The sequence below is a fragment of the Ovis canadensis genome, chromosome 24, assembly GCF_042477335.2.
Source record: "Ovis canadensis isolate MfBH-ARS-UI-01 breed Bighorn chromosome 24, ARS-UI_OviCan_v2, whole genome shotgun sequence".
NCBI classification, from domain to species: Eukaryota; Metazoa; Chordata; class Mammalia; order Artiodactyla; family Bovidae; genus Ovis; species Ovis canadensis.
In genome coordinates, this window is record NC_091268.1 from 17,983,821 (window position 1) to 17,992,025 (window position 8,205).

Consider the following 8,205-nt stretch of genomic DNA (forward strand, 5'->3'; position numbering starts at 1 on the left):
GTATATAGCAAAACAGCAAATTCAGCTTTGCATAGCAGATACAGCTATGAAATAATCTTCTTTGGCCACAGAGGTAAATATTGTTGGTTTGCATTGATTTTCCAAGGCACTCAAACTTAATATGATGGAAACATTTGTATTATAGATATAATTTGTATTATATCTTCCGAAACAAAAAGCAATAATATGCATGTTAAGTTGCATACCATTGTCTTCCAGGTTTGCCAGTTTCCATAATCTCATGGGCAGAAATGAATTCTAATGTAAAACTTTTGAAGAACCAAATTGTATTTTCTTAACTGTCCCATCATTGGGTGTTATTCACAAATTTGGACATTGAGTACCTTGTTTAACTTTTTAGCAAATTCAGCTCTTGAATCCTATTAGTACAGTTTTTACTCAGATGAAATATTTTCTTCAGCAATATCGATTCTGTCTAGATGAAGTGATCACTATTTTATGCCTCTCTGCCTGTGAATTAATCACTAGTATGCCTCTTAAAAAGGGAGAGCACCTCTAAGAAGGAGATAAAATGGAAACCGGTTGTAATCTTTAGCCATGTAAAGAAGAACTTTTTGCAGTAAAAGAAACTAGACTCTTTATATCACAATATCAATAGGATAAAACAGCCATGAAAATGAGCACTTTTTTTCAAGGTGTAAATGGAAATTAATGGGAATTCAGGATCATCTTCTCAGGTTTTTATCTGTTTGCATTTTAATTTGGTTTTTGTTTCTTGTTAAGAACAAGGAGAAAGTTATATTTGTGTGGGAACTAGAGTGTTTTCTGCACCAGGATCTTGTGGCTCCCTGGGCATGTTATTCTGGGAATCCAATAAGCTGGAGACCAAGTTCCCAAAAGGGGAACTAATGCTGGGCGGCAGGCAAGGATGAGCAAATGCACCTCTACACTGGTTAACTTACACTGTAACTGTTAAGCAGGCAAGGGCATCCTACTTCTGTTTTCTCCATCCTTTCAGGTAACAGCCTTAGGTTAGGAATTTGATGGACTGCTAGAAATCTCCTGAGGTTGTGAGTTTTCTTGTGACTCCCCCTTTTATCTGCTCAATGATGCAGGTATGTTCCTGGTAGAGCATTTAGGTGTAATCAGGAAGGAGTTAAATTATCTCTCCCAAATCTCTGACTTTATAAAGTAAGGAAATTAGACTTAAAGAGATCCAGAGGCTTGTTACAACCACATAGTTAGTGGATCTGTGGGCTGTCACTTAGCTGCATCAGTCAGGCCTGAAGGCAGGATCAGCAGGACTGATCTATATGTTGTTCTGGTCCAGCCAGCCTGGATGATATTGTTCCTAGCTAGTAAAACATGCCTGTTTCTTGATTGGTTACTGACACATTCTTAAATCTCCATTTTCTCTGTGAAATAGAGATAATGCTTAACTCAGGGTTCTCTGGGGATTAGAGGGATTGATGAAGGAAAAGCACCTGATAATCTGACTGATAGTGGGGTCTCAGACACTGTACACATCCTTCTCTTTCCTCTGATCCACAGTGGTGTGTTGGGTAGACTGACCACATTGAAGGAGCAGATCCATTTGTGGCTGTTGCAGCTTCTTCCAGGAGCTGAGCACTTGTGGTGGTGGTTTGCTCAGTTGATTTGTTCCTTGGCTTCAGTGCTTTATGGTGTAAGCCACCTGACCTGTTGATGTGTCTTTCTCAGCAGAATTTCATTATCTTCCGTAAGATGAACTCTAGCAAGTATTATTTCCTAAGTGCAGGTAGCTTTGCAGCTCTGGTCTGTATGGATCTTACTGAACATCCTTGGTCTTAAACCCCTGGGACTCTTGTCTCTTCTCCCAGTATATACAGGTTTGGATTTCTTGCTGGTGCTACATTCATTCATTCAAGTTAATGAAATCCTGTTATGTGCCCACGTACTCTTCTAAAGTAAGGATACAGTAGTGGACAAGGATACAAAATGCATATCCTCATGGACCTTGTATCTTAGTGAACAAAAAGAAGGGAATGGTTAGCTGTTTTTGTTTCTTGCAGTTAGGGTCCAGAGAGTTTTGAGCAGTGGGTTGTGTGCAGAGGTCTCACTTCTTGGCTGAAACATTTATTTGTTGGTGCAGGACCCTAATGCTGTCTTTTCCTGCCTCAGCCATGTAAGCTTATGGAGAGAGGAGACAAAGTTCAGAACAGTCTGGAATGCCTAGCACCCAACATTGGGGAGCAGCACCTGTTCTGGAGAGTTCCCTAGACCTGTAATGGACTTTGTAGGAAGGATTAATAAACTTTTGTTGTGTTAAAACACTGGGATGTTGGTGCTGTGTGCTTCTGCAGCATAACCTGGCCTGTCTTGTTGGAAACATTGGATGGCACATGTAACCCAGTAGGTTTGACAGTCTTCTTGAAACAGGAGAAATGTGAGCCTTAGAATGAAGCCAACACCACAGCAGACAGAGCAGAGTGATAAATACTCAGGTTTTAGAGACACCATTGAGCTGTAGGATCAAGCATCACCTGATACCTAGAATTGCACTGGACTTTTCAGCTACATAAATCTATACATTTCTTATTATTTAAGCCAGTGTGATTGGCATTTCTGTTCATTGTAACTGAAATAATTCTAATATAGAGAGCAATAACTGATTTAAGATAATATATGTAGGAGAGGAACAGTGTTCTTATATATATACTTATTTAATTCTTTCATTATGAAATTTATCAAAATATCTAAAGTAGAGAAAATAATATGACCCTTATATAGGCTTTAACAATTTTGCCAGTTTTTACATTTACCTTCTCCAGTGTTTTGTTTTTATTTTGTTTGGGGTGGGTGTGTTTTGGAATATTTGAATATTTGGAATATTTTGTTTTGGAATATTTGAAGCCAATCTCAGACATTATGACATTTCATGCATAAACAGTTTCTTTGTTAGAGATAAAGAATCCTTGATAGTCTCTGCCCTAATCCGTCTATGAGAAAGAATTTCCAGTCAACAGAGGCTGTCTCCACATGGCACAAGCTTAACTGAGAACATGGGAGCTGTCTTTTCCTCCCTCAGAGGGCTACCAGAACTTAACCAACAGCTTCTCAATATGACTCTGTAAGAGGACCCTCTTGGTCTCCTCCACACCCCACGGTATTCATTTATGAGAACCAACAGGCAGCCCTAATGCCTCATAATTATAAGGGTGGTCCACAAGGAATCCTAGATTCCTGTAGTGATCACTTGAGCAACTTATTAAAAATTGAAACTTCATGATCAACTGCTAACTTTTAACAAGCCCCAGTGTGATTTACTCATTAAGAGTTCAGTAGTAATAGTTAATTGTTGGTTTCCTAGAAGCCATCAAAGAACAAAATAATTGTAATTACTCTTTAACATTTTCATATGGGACATTTACCCTGAAGCTCAAAAAGTGCCCTCATTTGCCTACTTTTCATTGGTGGTCTTTCTTTTTTTTCTTGAAATAATGTGTAAATGAATGCTAAAAATACTATAGTAAAAATACTTTTTACTATAATTTGTAATCCACTTCCTTCTAAGCATTCCTGTTTGATTGTATTTTTTACAATTAGCATTTAACCATAACATTTCAGTAACTGGTAAGATGAAAAATGAAGTGGATATTTAATATTCCTATTCTAGTTTTCCTCCTTATTTGGTACCATACATTCTCTTAATGAAGTTTCTCTCCTTTTTTTGTGGTTGGTGTCCACTTGTTCCCTTGATCCCCTTTCTGTTGTTCTAAGGTTATTATTCTGTGCTTCAGCAGTCAGTGTTCTAATAGTCAAGAAGTGTGGTGCAAACTACTTTGACAGATGCCTTCATGGCCAGTTCAGCTTACCTTACTTTATAACTATTGACTTAATCAACAAAGTGTTTTTTGCAACCAGTCCTGGTGCCATAAGCTAGGATTTATCACCTTTAATTCCCAAATTGATGTATTAACGGTGCTGCCAAAAACTAGTTCTGTCTTTATCTCTGCCTGTGGATGTTTGCTCCCTAAAACTGTTGGAGAGATATGTACTGTGAATGTTCGTTTATTCATTCAACATCAGATATTGATATAGAGCACTTATGTGCCAGGAGCACTGTCTTAGGTGCTGAGATTTTATGTTTATGAACATTTTTGGTTTTGCATTTTTGCTTCTAAAGAATGCTGGATTGGGGATAAAGTGGGCATTCTTTAGGCTCCTTCTCCATGGTTTAAACAATTTGTATAATATTTGTTGTATTCATTTGTTTGGCACTTTGGCTTTCCATGGTCAGTTTCCCACTCTCCCTTACCTTCAAGACCAACCACAGCTTCCCGAAAACAGAATAGGAAAAACTCTACTGTCTTACATACCTTAATGTTTTGTTGGGTTTTTTTAATGTGGTTGGGTTGATTTAAGCTCTTTACATTTTGAGAGTGAATTTGCACAATTTGGAGAGCATCTCCAATAATTTTTAATAAAATATTATAAGTAGAGACATAGTTAGAGCATTAGAGCAGAAATAAGAAATCTAGATACATTCTCAGTCATGAAGACAGAAAGCCAACTCCTCTGAAAAGTTGGGCACTTTAGTATATCACCAATTATATCCTACTTGCCAAAAGAGTATTTTTAAAGCTTGTGTCAAGTTTTTATAACTACAAACCCCCAAATGATGAGAAACATCATCTCAGGAAGCATTACTTGACACTAAAGAAACTCAGTCGTAGAGAGATTATTATTGAAGAATTTGAGTAGACATTTCTCACAATAAGATATACAACTGGCCAGTCAGCATATAAACAGGCATTCAAAATCATTAGCCTTCAGGGAAATTCAAATCAAAATCACACTGAGTGAGTTCCCTGGCAGTTCAGTGGTTAAGGCTCTGTGCTGTCACTACCAAGGGCCCAGGTTTGATCCCTAATTGGGAAAATAAAATCTCACAGTTCACCAAAGAAACAGAAAAACATTGAGATACCACTTAACCTCCCCTAATATGGCTATAATCAAGATTAATACATGTTATCAAGGATGTGAAGAAATTAGAACCCTCATACACTGCTTGTGGAAATTTAAATTGTACAGCCATTGAAGAAAACATTTGACCAGTAACTTCAAAAGTTAAACATACAATTTCCATTTGTCCCAGCAGTTCAGCTGTTAAGCATTGTATATACCCAAGAGAAATGAAATCTTATGTCCACAAAATCCTTATATATGAATATACATAGCAGCATTATTCACAGTAGCCCTGAAGTAGAAAGGGCCCCTAAATCTACCAACTGATAAATGGATTAAAAATGTTATAGTTGTACAATGGGATATTATTAGCAATATAAGAATAATGGAAATATGATACATGCTATAACATGGATGAATGTTGAAAACATGCTAAGTGAAAGTAGTTAGACATAAAAGTTCACATGTCCTACATATCAAGAATAGACAAATCTTTAGAGAGCAAATGTGAATTAGTATTTTCCAGGAACTGGAAGCTGCAGGGGGTCGAGTTTGCTAAAGATACGGGGCTTTTTCAGGGGATGATGAAAATGTTCTGAAATTAGTGATGATGAAATGTAAATATACTAATAAACTGATGAATTAAATACTTCAAATTGTGAATTTTATTATGTATCTTATATCACAATTTAAAAAGTGACAAGGGATGTAAGTATGTATCATAATGCTGTTTTGATCTGCATTTCCTTAATGACAAGTACACTTCCAGTATTAATACTAGCAGGTGGGACAGGGAAGAAGATTGTGGACAACAAAAAAAGGAAAATAAAATATAGGCTTTGAAAAGAAGTAAACTAATTTTATGAAGATTTGCAGAGGCAGGGGTTAGGTGTCAGAGTGGAGAACCAGTAAAATAGGAAAGAAAGAATATTGTATAAAGATTGGAAAAGCACTAGAAAAACTAATAGTATTAGGGTTCCAGCTCCGGGTAAGTTGAAATAAGCATGCTTCACCTTTTTTCTCACATAGACAACAACCCTAAAATCTGGGTAAACTGCATGGAGCAGCTATTTGAGAACTTTATTAATCGCAGGTGAATTGGAGAACAACAGTAGAATTCAAAGCATCACAGAACTGATAGTGAATTTACAATTTATGTTCTCTGATATTCCTTTACCTCAGATTAACACAACTAGCAACCTGGAAATGAACACTAGTAACATGGAGACAAAAATACAACATTTATTTATGACAAACTCAGGGAACTAGGAAAAGAATGGAACTTCTTCAACCTATAAAAGAGCATCTATTTTTATAATTAATTTTCCCACAGCTTGTGGGATCCTAGTTTCCTGGTCAGGGATTAGACCCACGGCACTGAAAGCACCAAACCTAATCACTAGGTCACCAGGGAACTCCTAAAGAGCATCTACTTTTTAAAAACCCATTGTAAGCACCCCGCCCCTGTACGCTGAGACTGCGGAGATGCGCTGAGGAGCGGAGGTGAGCGTGCAAAGCCGCTTCGCCCCTCATAGTCCGGAGCCCGGCCAGGCCCTGCTGCAGGGAATATGTACTTTTCCATTCCTGAAACCGAGTCACGCAGCGGGGAGAGGGGCGGCTCAGCCAACGTGGTTTAGAACATTCACGTGAATGGAGTCCTGCACTGTTGGGTGCGCAACACCCAGCTCCTGGGGCTGCTCGAGCAGCTTCGGAAGGAATATGGGGCCAGTGTGCTTCCTGCATTTTCCCCAAAGAAGCTTTTGGCTTTGACACCGGCTGAGGTGAAACAGGAGAGAGCAGTTAGAGAAGTATATGCAAGCTGTTCGGGAAGACCCATTGCTTGGGAGCAGTGAGACCTTCAGTAGTTTACTGCGTCAGGCACAGCAGGAGATACAACACGTTCTCACAGAAGAGATCTCTTTGGAAATGCTGCTCGGCAACGGGCAGAAAGTTCTGGTCAACATGCTAACTTCAGATCAGACTGAATATGTCCTGGAGGGTGTGGCTGCAAAGCTGGATATTCCAGATGACTTGATCGGCTACTTCAGTCTCTTTCTAGTTCGAGAAAAATAGGATGGAGACTTTTTGTTTGTACGGAAGTTGCAAGAGTTTGAGTTGCCTTATGTGTCTGTTACCAGTCTTCAGGGTCAAGAGTATAAGACTGTGCTAAGGAAGAGTTATTTGGACTCCACCTATGATGACAGTGTCATGGAGAACCGGGCTGGCCTGAACCTGCTTTATGCTCAGATGGTAGCAGACATTAAGCGTGTGTGTGGATCCTGGTCGCCAAGGAACAGTAGTAGCTCAAATCACTGCAGGAGGTCTCCAAGAAGGAGTTCCTGCTGCTGGCCCAGACACTGCGGCACTATGGCTACTTGTGTTTCAATGCCTGTATGGCTGACTTACCAGAGAAGGACTGTCCGTCTGGTGGTGGTGAGCGCAGGCAACAGTGAGGCTCCGCCTGCCTGGCCAGCAACTTCGTGAAGTCTCCTTCCCGGTCACCCGCATGCGATGCTGGTGGGTCACCTCCTCTGTGCCACTGCCCAACCGAGGCACAAGCAGCCTCGGCCAGGGTGAGGTGCGCCTGGAATTGGCTTTTGAATACCTCATAAGCAACGACCAGCTACAGTGGGTCACCATCACCGGCCCCCAGGCTATCATGATGAGTATCTGCTTGCAGTCCATGGTAGATGAACTGATGGTGAAGCAATCTGGCGACAGTATCAGGAAGATGCTGCACCGGCTGGTGGGGGGCACCCTGAGATGCTCAGACAGCCAGCAAGCCGTGAAGTCACCACCGCTGCTTGAGTCACCAGATGCCACCCGGTAGTCCATAGTCAAACTCTCAAACAAGCTGAGTGCTGTGAGCCTGCAGGTGATTGGCACTCCCGGTACAGATGGCAGTGCCAGTGCTGTCCACGGCAGTTTCGCCTTCAAGGGCATTGGAGACGAGTACTTGTGATCTCCAGCGCTCGGATGTCTGCCCTTTGCCCTGGGGGAATGTTCAGAAGCTAGCCCTGTGCCTGTATCCCACCCTGCCTCCCAAACAGGGAGTATTTTCCTTTGTCTTGTCCCCTTTTCTCTGCTCGGCCAGGGGCCTCCTAACCCACCTCTTTTTCCCCCTCTCTCCCCCATCCTAGGGCTGGCCCTCAATGCCAAATTAGCATGTAGTATTTTGCACAAAGTCCATGGGACCATGGCTACCTGCCTGGGGAGGAACTACAGTTCCCTCCAGGCTGCTTCTGGCTTCTAGGGGCCATGAGCCAAGGGGATGGGCAGAGGTCTGTGTATGGTCTG

The 8,205-nt window shown here is 40.9% G+C and overlaps 1 pseudogene; it reads left to right on the forward strand.

The window, feature by feature from the left end:
• Positions 1 to 6,440: 6,440 nt before the first annotated feature.
• On the forward strand, positions 6,441 to 7,936 carry LOC138429278 (sorting nexin-17 pseudogene; annotated as a pseudogene).
• Positions 7,937 to 8,205: the final 269 nt, after the last annotated feature.